Below are 13,396 nucleotides of genomic sequence, written 5' to 3'. Positions count from 1 at the left end.
ATACTCAATTGAGATGCGTCTGCGCAATAACAGCCGATAGTTGACCAATAGTTGGTCGGTATATCAACAGACCACTGACCGACTATCGACCAGCTAGCGACCGAGTGTTGAGCGACTCTCGACCGACTGTCGACTGACATATCAGCCAACACGAGTGATATTTGCGTGACAGTTGACTGATACATCACCGACACTTGACCGATATCCCACCGAAATTTGACCAGTACTCCATCGAGATACGTCTACCCAATAATGAGAGATAGTCGGCCAATAGTCGGTCGCTATATCAACTGACCACTGACCGACTCTCGACCAGCTATCGACTGAGTGTTGACTGAGTGTCGACCGACTATCAAACAACTCTCGGTCGACATATCGGTCGACTATCGACCGACACTCGACCGATATACCGACCGACATAGCAGTCGAGACTACCTACAGTAAACATGATCCCTGCAGGCTACTAGGTCCTCCCCACGCAGGGAAGGATGAGTAAAAGGTAAAGTCTGCATATGAGCCAAGTGGCTCATTAGGCTGGAGCTTATCCCAGTTTCTGTACCGTGTATATCTACTCCACCCCGGATGGGATAATAGTCCATTGCATGGTTACCCCCTGCATTAAATTCGCTAGTACCCATTTATACACCTGGGTAGAGAGAGGCACTGTGAGAATAAAGTGTCTGGCCTAAGAACACAACACAATGACCCTGGCCAGGGTTCACACCTGGACTGTTCGATTTGGAGCCAAGCACACTAACCATGAGGCCACCATGCTCCATGATTTTAAGGAGCCTACTTTTAACTTTACTCTACATGTATTAGAAAATAATGAACACAATGTCAGACTAAAACATTTATTTCAGAGAACCATATTACAATACAATTACTAGAAGTTACAACGGTAAACCTGTTTCATTTAAGTCTACCCATATTAATATAGGTAAACCAATTACATGAACTAGGAACAAATGTAAATTAAAAGGTAATTTTAATATGTTGACATTGAATTAAGCAGACACTCTTCATTAAGTCTGGTCCAAAATTAGCATCTTATATTTCCCTTAACAAAGAACTCTAATTCAGGGGGGGACCCCTATTAAGGCAGCCAGCGAACACACATGGATTTCCGGCTTATGAAAGCCGGAAATCCATATGTGTTTTCAGGTTACTATTTAGGGGATGTAGGATTGTTAAAACCTCTATAAGCACATACCAGCCTAAATTTACAGTGCAGTATTGAATTAACTGTTTAGCCATGATGGATAGAAGAGTCAATTGAAAATTGACAAGCCCATACAGAATTTGAGAAGACAGATTACAAACAACATCAAAGTTGTTCAATAATTGAATTCAGGATAGAGATAGCTAGGTAACAGCTAGTGCAGAAGTTTATTTCACTGTGCAACCTTAGTGAAGGTCATGTGTGTCTGCTAAATAGAGGTTTCACTGTAATATATAGATTTAGCCAAGCCTAAAAGGGGAGCTCCTGGGCAGGGTTGTTCAAAACCTGATTATGCTAAACCAGGATAAGTGAGGATTTTCATTTGAGTTTTGTAACTTTGCGGGGAGGTTTCTTGTATATTTTTAGACTGTCTTTTTTGAGTTTGAGTAATACAAAAATGCACAAAACAAAAGCAGTGAAAAGCATTTGTATAGAAGAAAAATTTATTCTTTGGTTAACTTTTAATCCTGAGTTAGCATTAACCAGCTTCTGAACAACCCCACCCTGTTTACAACAAGTTAACCTGACATGAGCACGAGATCCAATTGAAAACCAGCACTTAGTCAGTGGTCAACTTCAAAAAAACATGTGACCTCGACGAACTCTAAACTTGAGCCTGGGATCTCGTCACGTGATACTGGTCAGTGGATACCTTATTTTAGCAGATGTCAATTGACCAGAACATAGATGTCCAATATCAAAGAAGGATGCTATAAACTAAGGCTGCATGTCTCTGTCAACCTATTAGCTGGAGTATGGCTGCCATCTTACAGGACTCTGTCATAGTTGCCACCGTCGTACATACACGTCCATTAGCAATACTGCTAGCCATGATAACCATGAGAAAATCAACTCATGGGTTTCCTTTTCTTTCCTATATGAGTATGGGGCTCCGCTTGGCGGCCCTTTGGGCCACCAGAGCTCCGCTATTATTGTCTTAAAGATCTCACAGCAAAAAGACAGAGGATATGCCTATATAGCTATCAATTAGGTTAGCTAAACTAGCAACGTTTTAAATCAAATACGGCAAATTCTTTTCAAGTACTGTCGCACTTTTTTCTTAAATTTTGCTTAATTTGTCAGTGTTAAACATACAATGCAAAACCAGAGGTGAAGTTCACAACATGTATATCTTTTTTTCTTTTGGAATACTTAACCCGCAACTCAGTGCGCCTTTTCCCAGTGTTTATTGGAATGAAGCTACCCAAAGAGTGGCCTTTATTAACGATTGTGTAAAACCTAAACCAAGAGTTGTTCTCTCAGGTGTATTATCTATACTTGTCATAATAGACCTTTTTACTGATACGGGGGCCATCTTGAATAAATTAATTGTAAAGTTTATTATGGGATGCTGAGGGGCAAACCAAAGTCTGTGTACTCTGTTTAATCAGTATGTATGTAGCTTAGTAAGCTCTTCGACTCTTTAATAATGTCATTATTTCTGTATGGATTAGAAGTGTGGGGCTCCGCTTATCAAGGCAAATATTTAGATCGGATTGACACTTTTTTTTCGGCGAGCCTATCGTTTTGGCTATACAAATAAGATCATTTTGATATCTGATGTTATAAAGAATAGGGACAGTGATCTTTTCAAAAGAATCATAAGTGACACTGGCCATGTATAATATGACTTGCTCCCACCCAAACGTAACAGAGCTCTTAGAGAAAGGGGCCATGACTTCATACTCCCTAATGTAAAAACGGAACGATTCAAACGGGCTTTTGTAAATAGATGTCTTTTTAAATTTATTTCTTAAAATCTTTCTTGTAATACATATGATAGGTTTTTTCTAGTTTAGCTTAGTTTGTTATTGATTGTAAAGCCACAGGTATGTTGTGACTGATTTCTTAATAAAGACTTCTAATAAAGACTTCTAAAGAATTCTATGTCTTTAACCACATACTTTTCGGGAAATCTGCGATCATTATCTCATCCAAATACGGCACAATGATCACCTTTTGCCATTTTTATCTCTGCATGTACAAGCTAATACTTTCACAGAAATATTAGACAGTATAGATAGAATTAAACACCCAGACAGCCTTATGAAACTATATACTGGCTGTCCTAATTATGGCACTTTTTTATTTATTTTAAACAAACTAGAACCCAAAGTTTTCCGGAAAGTCATTTCCACAAGGGGAAGATAACAAACAGTGATTTAAATGCAACAAAAAACTACCAGCAAAGCCCCAGCAAGCCTGGCTGTAGGGGAAAACCTGGTCCAAATAGTGAACTTTACATTGTCAAAGTGGCTGTGGATCCACGAGGCGAAAATCAGTTGAAACTCAGTTGCTTATGACCTTGATGAAGATTATATGGCTAGATTTACATATTGAAGAATTAGCATTTAGCTTTGGTGCAGCATCTGTTTCCCATATTATTTCAACATGGATAGAATTTCTTAGTAGGGAACTTGAACCCCTTATTTACTGGCCCACTGTGGAAGAGACATTATCTCACAATCCAAAGTGTTTTGTTGGAAAAAGTTGAAGGTATTATAAACTGTACTGAGCAATATATAGTAAAGCACTCAAATGCAAAACTACAATATCAGACCTACAGCCAGTACAAAAGTGCAAATACTCTTGGTTGCTTGCACCAAGTCTCAGGCTCAGTAAGTTACATATCAGATGCATATGGAGGAGCAGCCTCAGATCATTTCATAACATATCTGCAAGTAATATCCTAGACAAAGGCAATGAATTTGTATCAATTTCACAAACTTAAGGACAGGTCAGTAGAAGAAAACTGGAAACTGTGAGAAATGCAGAATATTATAGCGGAAAATTATGGCCTTGTGATTGATTATATCCTCCATTACGAAAAAGCATGCTTACCGATATATTGGTTTTAACAGTCAAAATAATAAAAACTCAATTTCGCATGATCAGTACAAACTGTTGCGGTATTAGAACATTATTGGGTATGAAAGCTGTTATTTTGCTGATCTTGTAGGTGGTCCATAATATTTATTTATTATCTATCTATCTACTTATTTATTTATTTATTTATTATTCATGCCTACTTAGAGTTAAACATCATAATTGTACCGTGTTTCTCTGATGAATGCATGAAATGGAAAAACATGTAAGACAAGATTGTAACATTAACCTTAGGTTAAATGTTGGCATCTGGCTTGCCCATCACATTACGGGAATAATATTTATTTGGAGATAATAAATAGATAAAATATGAACGAATAATGAAATAGAGGGAAATTGCCTTTTGCTCTCTCATCATGTGTCTGTGTCACTTTCTTGCATTTTCAGCAAATCTGATAGCTCAGGATACAGGTCTGGCACTGGTTCACTGTATTCGATCTCCCACACTGCTTCTGGTATAGAGCTTTCTGGCACAGGACTAACCAAGGATTTTGAGCAGGAAAGCTCTGATGATTTGCTTTCCTATAGAAAAGGGAAATTATTCATGTCACATCTATCATATAACGGCAAATGTCCATGTCAGGTAAAAAGAGGTACAGTCTGCAAATGAACCAAGAGGCCTAATCAGGCTGGCGCTTATCTCCGGTTTCTGTGCAGCATGAAGCGACTAGAAGTATTTCTACTCCCCCCTGTATGGGATGCAAGTCCATTGCAAGTTTACCCCTAGCATTAAATTCGCCGGTACCCATTTATACACGTGGGTTGAGAGAGTAACGTGTCTTGCACAAGAACAAAAAACAATTTTCCCGGCCAGGGCTCGAACTCGGACCGCTTTTGGAGGTCCCAGGTTCAAATCCTCCTCCCAGTGCCACTAGATGGACTTGCCTTCGTTGTCCCGAATTTTGTTCCTCAACGTCTTGTAAATTGCCAACTGGTAAGCCTCCAGCCAGTTGCGATTTTTACCAAGTTTTCAATTCTATTTACAATATTTGCTTCATTCATAGTGTCCTCAATTAGCTAAGCAGTTCTAAATACCTTGCCACTCAATAATTGATTTACTTATTATTATTATTATTCATTTACTCGTTGCTTTAATCCCAGTTTATATAACTGTTGTTATACTTCTATATTATACCTTAGGTAATGTTTTCAACTTTTTCTTTGTTGTCAAGGTTTTCAGTTCTTTTTTAGCTTCCTTGTTTTTACGTTCTCCTGTGAGAAAGTAACAGCTTGATTTTGAGGACAAATTTAGCTTACATGTGTCATCTATTGAAAGCAACACAAACGGACTCCACATTCCTTCTACAGTCAAATCCACTGGTATTAAGCTTAAACTTATTTATTACCAACCATAATTATGCAACCATTTCACATAAACATGAGCAAAGATCTCCCAAATTAAACTAGTCGTTGACAGTGCACTAAAACCTCATTGACAGCTTAGAGACATTTCTTATTTGTAAAATTCGAGGCGCCTTGAGACTGTCGAGAAACGCTTCAGAGAGGAATAACTGTTACGGTTTGTAACTGTAAGCTTAGCAATTCTACAACGATCATAAAGTACTTTAGAGGACAAGACACATACTACAGGAAAGTCTTCCCGACGCCAAGCTTACATAAGGCGCGGCGTAAGTCTTCTTAGCTTACCTTGAAGCAAGGCCGCACCGAGGCACTTACGACGGTAAAAATTTGGAATTTATTCAGGCTAATTTATTTCAAGTTCCCGTAAGATGCTATTAAAATAAATAAATAAATAAATAAATAAATAAATAAATAAATAAAGCATCTTCTTCTGATATTGTCTCAGTGGCAATATTTGTCTAGCTACGACCGCGCTTGAAATGAAAAACCGGCAAGACATCTTCAAATGACCTTAGCTTAAATGTAAGTTTAAGCTTACCTAGAAACCTTTTTGCTTTTATAGGTTTACATTATAGGAATCATGAAAATATTTGCTCTACTTCAACGTTATTTACCTAAGATGTTGTTGGCCTGTCACTTGTATCTAGGCCCTCCCCGAGGGAAACTACATCCGGACTCCCCAGATCATGCTGTTGTTGTAACACGAAGTCCTCGTGGTCAAGCTCAGGAATAAAGACTGTGTTCATTGAACTCTCGATATTGTTTGAGTCGTCTGTACCGCCCGACATGGTGTCAGAAGTGGGATCGATCCGATAAATCGACAAGAGAAACATTCACGGAGAGTAAACGTACATTTAGCGAATTTAACGACCACAGCCGACTCGTCAAACAGCGATGGCGAACCTCAAGCGACCCGAATTGAAACTCGGGGGGAATATGTCAGAAAATTTCAAGAACTTCGAACTCAGATTCCCCGACTACTGTATCCAAGCCGACTACAGAAACTTGGCGAAAAATCCCGAGACAGAGAGAGCAGATTACTACAAGAAACCGTTACTGGAAATATCACCGCTCCGATCGTCAATGCCGGACGAAGCTTTGCAGGTGATCCGTTACACAATCGAACCCCAGATAACAGCTGATGATCAGAAAAAACCATGGATCTGGATGGACAAATTACGATTTCATTACACTGGATCTATCGGAAGCTCCCTACTGGCAGACAGATTTAAATTCTGGAACACTCAACAAAGCCCACACGAATCTGTTCAAGAATGGGAAGTTAAGGTCAGACAGGCGGGCAGCCTGTGCTCGTATAATACACTGACAGACGGAATGTGCCGCGACAAATTCGTTTTTGGCTTGCACGATGGCACAATGAGAGCTGAGTTACTAAAAACGCATTTAAAGTCGGATGGAATGCCTAAGAACATGCAAGACGTCGTCGCCGAAGCCAAGGCCCTCGAGTCAGCCCAAAAAGCCAACAAACTCATTACAGACGCCACAAAAGGAATTGAGGAACAAGTAAATTGGATAAGCCACAAACAAATGAAACTAAAGCGGGAGCCTGGAACCTGCTTTTGGTACGGAGACCGACGTGGACCCCACCCTTGGAAAACATGCCCTGCAAATGGTAAAACCTGCACTGTGTGGCATTAACGACCACTTCTCCAGAGTCTGTCTCGAGACAGGTCCCCCTCAACAAGAACAACCACGTAGAACTACCCAATGGCAAGCTCAGGGCAAGGGTTGAGGCCACAGAGCACCTCGCGGCCGGTCCCAACCAAAACCCCCTCGTGAATAAAACATACATCTGCTGCAGACGGCAAATGATCACCACCCTGTGGAATACTACACTGATGACTACGAAGAACAGTGCTACTCCCTGGAAACACGGCAAATACACAGCATCCACACAAACCACGCAAAGAAAAAGTACTTTGTTACATTGCCCATGTCTGCAACTGGGAACAAATTCACCCCAGTGACATTCCAGATAGACACCGCCGCCACCTGCGATACCTTGTCTGAAGATACTCTTCTCAGGCTCATGCCAAACATGAGGTTTAGAAAGTCACCCTACCTACTACGCCCCTATGGCGACTCCCAGCCGCTGAAACCACTTGGGCAGGTTGACCTTCTGTGCGAAAGAAACAAAAGATACGAATCGCTCACATTCCAGATACTTCCTAGAGATGTCATGATGAACAAACCAGCTCTTCTCTCTGGCTCCGACTGCGAGGCACTGGGGCTCATCACCATCAGAGCAAACGAAATATTTTCACTCACATCAGCAGTAAAAGACTCGTCAGGCAAGAGGGCCCCTGCCTACCCAGCCAGCTCATCACAAACCAATCCAGACCCAGGCACCCCAACAGCTCAAACCAACAGCACACTAAATGGAGCAAAAGGCCGCCACCCTGACCAACCCAACAGTGCCAGCCCATACGGTGACCCAGCAACGCCCTCACCTTCTAAACCTATAATGATCCCTTCCAAAAGACGCCTGGCCCCACCCGGGAAACTCACAAAGGAAGACATACTCAAACAGTATCCTGAAAACTTTGAAGGTCTTGGCTGCCTGGGACCCCCAGTTCATTTCGAAGTAAAAGCTGACGTGTCACCAGTACAAATGTCAATACATCGAATCCCTGTGGCGAAACGCACCAAAGAAAAGGAAGCCCTTGACAGATACGCTGCAGCTGGTATCATAAAGAAAGTAGAGGAACCCACCTCGTGGTGCTCCAATGAAGTCATTAAAGAGACACCAAAGAACACAAGAATCTGCATTGACCCCAGTCAGACAGTCAATAAAGGTATTCTCAGACCAGTGTATCAAATGCCAACACTGTCTGAACAACTCCATAAACTCTGCCATGCCAAATATTTCTCACTAGTTGATGTCAGAGGAGGTTTTCTACCCCTTTTGTACCCCTTGATGAAGAATCGTCACTGATGACGACAATGCACACGTCCTATGGGAGATACCGATGGCTCCGCCTGCCATTTGGCATATCAAGCGCCCCTGAGGAATTTCAAAAGCGCCTCATGTCAGCTCTAGAGGGCCTTGATGGAGTATTATGCATCGCAGATGATATACTTGTCTTTGGAGAGGAACAACCTACCAAGAAGCTGAGAAAGATCATGACCGCCGTCTTGTCGCGCTTATGGAGCGCTGCTCAAAAAAGAACATAAAATTAAACCAGAGCAAACTACAGTTCAAACTAAAACAAGTCAAATTCATGGGCAATGTCATAACCGATCGAGGAATGCAAGCAGACCCAGACAAGATAGCAGCAATCTCAGCAATGGCCCCACCCCGAAACAAAGCAGGTGTTCAGCGATTCGTAGGAATGGCCAACTATCTCTCACCCTATTGTCCGAACCTCAGCACCACTATCCGACCTCTCACCCAACTCACCAAGTCAGATACCCCCTTTATGTGGGCACAAGCACAAGATGACGCATTTAACAAAGCCAAACACCTCATTTCCACTGCACCAGTGCTCCAATACTATGACCTCAGTAAACCGGTCACACTTCAAGTCGATGCAAGTGAAGAAGGCCTCGGCGGTGCTCTTCTTCAGCCCAATAGTGAAGGACGCCTACAACCTGTAGCATACACATCAAACAGCCTCAACGCAACAAAGCAACGATACTCCCAAATCGAAAAAGAGTGCCTGGCCATTTGTAATGCATTTGGAAAATTTGACCACTGGCTCTATGGCAAATCTGACATAGAAGTTCACACCGACCACCAGCCACTTGAGACCATCTGCAAAAAGCCTCTCCATAAAGCCCCAGCACGGCTATAGAAAATGCTAATGAGACTGCAGAGACACCGCTTCACCATCAAATACAAGAAAGGAACCTCACTCTACCTGGCAGACACTCTTTCGAGAGCAGCACTGCTTACCCCAGTACATGCCAGGGTCACAGACTTTGAAGTATTCAGGACCGAACTCACAGAGGAATCCGATATCTACAACCCTCGCCTCACAGAAACCACCGAATCTCGCCTACGCGACGAGACCAAAAAGGATGAACACCTCTCCAAGTTAAAGGCCACAATCGCCCAAGGCTGGGCAGGTGACAGAAAGCAGCTACCACAACCACTACGAGCATACTGGACCTACAGAGACGAGCTAACCACTGACAATGGCCTCATATACAAAGGCGCACAAGTCATGATACCGCAGTCCATGCAAGCTGAAATGCTGCTGAAAATCCATGCAAACCACTTTGGTCCTGAGTCAAATGTACGCATGGCACGAGAAGTACTATTCTGGCCCGGGATGAGATAAGCAGTTTTTGATATGTGCAACAACTGCAGTACCTGCGCACAGTATGGATCAAAGTCGACAAAAGAACCTATGAGATCACTCCCGATTCCAACACTACCATGGCAGATCATCAGCCAAGACATCTTCATGCACAGACAGAAAGCCTACCTTGTAACAGTGTGCCATTTTTCTGACTAGATCGAAGTGGATGAACTTGACGACACTTTGGCAACATCAGTCATCAACAAAACCAAAGCTCATTTTGCCAGGTTTGGCGTTCCACGTATCTGCCACACAGACAACGGACCACAATTCACCAGTAAGGATTACATGGACTTTGCCTCTCTGTACGGGTTCAAACATACCACCTCAAGTCCCTACCACTCCCAAGGCAACGGTCGAGCAGAGGCAGCAGTGAAAGTATCAGAGTCAATGCTAAAGAAATCAGATGACTTCCAAATCGCCCTGCTCAACTACAGAAACACACCACCAAAGGGCCACACCTACTCTCCGGCCCAACGCATGGTGAGCCGCCGGACACGCACGACGCTCCCAACACCTGACCACCTTCTCGAGCCCATGTTAATCAACCGTGACACTGTATCAGCAGAAATCAAAGCCAAACGCAAGGCCAGTAAAGCTCACTATGACAAGACAGCGGGTCCAGAGCACAACATAATCAACATTGGTGAATTTGTGTATGCACGACCACCGACAAGCAAACTAGGCAACCCATGGGCGTATGGCCGTGTCGCTGAAAAACGCCACTCAAGATCTTACACCATACAAACGCCCCACAGTACCATTCGACGAAATCGGATACACATCAGGCGTGCAGCACCTCCTCCTCCCCCAACACCACCCTGCACTCCATCTACACTCCTGCCTCGACCAGGACAGAGTCTTGCACATCACTACAATCCTCTAGGATCAGAGCTGAACATGCCCACTAATCAGCCTAAACAGCAACCACCTCCCTCGTCCGACACCAGTAACAGCGACCCTGATCTCGACACCTCTTCCCCGCCACAACCACAAGAACCCAGCACACCAGACACGGGCCAAAGTGAGCCGCCTACCGACACACCCCTTGCTATAATCCAAGAACCGCCCAGGGATCACCAACCCGAAGTGAGAACACGCACAAGACTCATCAAACCACCAACTAGGTTCAAAGACTTTGAACTCAAGTAATGCCTGCCATTAACGTTTGCGCTGCATAACAGCACGGTTGCAGAACCTTCCATGATAACAGTCAGAACAGAATCTTATATAAGGCTAATATTGCCTACTTTATTCTGTTTTATTTATTATTACTATTTTTTTTTCAAAGAAGGGGGGATGTTGGCCTGTCACTTGTACCTAGGCCCTCCCTGAGGGAAACTACATCCGGGCTCCCCAGATCATGTTGTTGTTGTAACACGAAGTCCTTGTGGTCAAGCTCGGGAATAAAGACTGTGTTCATTGAGCTCTCGATATTTTTTGAGTCGTCTGTACCGCCCGACAATGTTATACGATCATATACAGTGAGTCCTTACCTTTTGAAATCTTCCTAAATGCTGTCAAATCACTAACGGACGGAGAAGTGGTCGCCATTTCGCATTTCATCGAATTTTCCCGCCAATTTCGTTTGACAGCCACGGCAATCAAGAATCATTTCATTTCCTCGATTTAGCCGAAACGTATAACATTTTGGACATCTACAATTTATCTTTGCTGGCATATAAGAACACGCGCGTGCTGTCGATTTCGGCCCGATAACCCCTAGATAAGAGGAAAGCCTCAGTTCTCATATCGATCATTTCTGTGCTTGGAAAAATGCAGAGTAAAGATGCTTACCGATTGTACGGTCTCTTTCCAAAGAATGATAACAGCGGCTCGTCAAACGTGGCCCGCATTGCAGTTGCGTTCTGTGGTGCTTCCTTCGGTCCGAGGATAATCGTTACCTGGGCAGAATTGTCTGTGACATGGAACGCGAACACAAACTTTCCTTTTATTTTATAATTTGGACAGTATTTAACTCAATTCGAGATAAATATATACCTCCTGAAGGCCCGCATTCATGGCATTGGAAAGTATTCGCGACTCTCTTTGTCCGCCATCTTGAATCTCTCGGTTTGTTGTGAAACACAACACTCCAATCAAAACACGCATTCTCACTGGTTGAAACGTGAGTTTCGTGACATCACAGATGTCCTAATTTATCGCGATATTCCGGACTGTTCAAAGGAAAAGTTGATTTTTAGAACTTCTTCGATTCGAGTTGTTTTTAACTCTGAATGGTTTAAAGATGCAAAGTTCTGTCTCTTTCTCGTACAAGGCTTGGCGTCCATTGTGACGGCATAAGCAAAAAACTTTCGTCATAATTAAGTAATAATTGACGAAAAGGAGCGCGCGCATTCAGCAAAATGCAGGCGAAAAGGTTGTAAAAGTGGTTAGTCGGAGGGGGTGCAAATGAAGAACTTTTTTGCCCAAAATCGGGAAGGGGTAGGGTGAAGGGACAAAATATTCATCTGGGACGGTCTCAAGTGCTTATTATTTTCTGGGTAATTCAGTATAGAAAGGAATTGCTTGACATTCTTAAGTCGTAAAGGTTTTGGACAGTAAAAAATCTTGAACAACCAGGCGCAGGTGGGGAGCAGGGAGCAGGGTTAGCGCAGTGGTGAGAGCGCTCGCCTCCCACCATTGTGTCCCGGGTTCGATTCCTGGACCCGGCGTCATATGTGGGTTGAGTTTGTTGTTGGTTCTCTTCCTTGCTCCGAGAGGTTTTTCTCCGGGTACTCTGGTTTTCCCCTCTCCTCAAAAAAACAACATTTCTAAATTCCAATTCGATTTGGATTATTGTCAGGCACTTTATCATGAGCCTCTGGCTCGGGTGATCGCGCGAGCACTCCCTGTGTTTGACATTAAATTTGCATTTACATTTACATTTACATAAGAATCCTGGTTGGAATTTGTTTCAGGTCTAAATTCCCTTCCTTTAATTTAGTGTAAATTGAACTCGATATATAGTACAGCGTTTACCATTTATAACACGAATTAATTTTATTGACTTTATTGTCATCTACATTACAAATGAGTATTTCGTTGTGTTTTAACACCAAAAATGCAACTAAAAACTGGCGATACAAACCAACGTTCCGGTATCTTCATGACACCATTGTCAAGTTATTGGAAAATAAGGAATACATACACCCTTATTAATTCGCAGAATTTGCATTTCTTATTTTTCATTACCTCGACAATGGCGTCATGAAGACACCGAAACGTTGTGTTTTATCGTTAGTTTTTGCTTGTTTATGCATGCTAAATAATCGTTGTTAAAAATTACACTAAAAAATAACTGAGAAGAGAGAACAACATTTGAATCCCTCACATTCAGACGAGATATAAAACAGACATCTTCATCAAAACTTGAAAAACACTAAATCTATCTACGAGCGTAAAAACAAAACCCGTTTTACTAATAGGACGAAATGCCATGGAAAATAGAACTAAATCTTCACTACTTCTACAGTATACCCACAACCATGGACAAATTGTGTTGGAAAATATGCAAAAACATGAAATCATAACCGTAATACCTTCAGAATAAGTGTCAGCACCCTCATTTCCCCTTTCAATGTTGGAAAATGGTAAAATG

The 13,396-nt window shown here is 42.4% G+C and overlaps 1 protein-coding gene and 1 pseudogene across 1 annotated transcript in view; one reads left to right on the top strand and one right to left on the bottom strand.

Moving 5' to 3' along the window:
- LOC110048234 (uncharacterized) overlaps positions 1-13,396 on the bottom strand; it is a 150,747-nt gene that overhangs the window by 82,498 nt on the left and 54,853 nt on the right. The window lies entirely within an intron of this gene.
- LOC149117269 (uncharacterized) lies at positions 6,183-8,426 on the top strand (annotated as a pseudogene).

This window comes from Orbicella faveolata, unplaced genomic scaffold (assembly GCF_042242905.1).
Source record: "Orbicella faveolata isolate gen_17 unplaced genomic scaffold, um_ofav_v1 contig_12, whole genome shotgun sequence".
NCBI classification, from domain to species: Eukaryota; Metazoa; Cnidaria; class Anthozoa; order Scleractinia; family Merulinidae; genus Orbicella; species Orbicella faveolata.
Note: the sequence above shows the minus strand (reverse complement) of the source record. Positions and strands in the feature narration are given on the sequence as shown.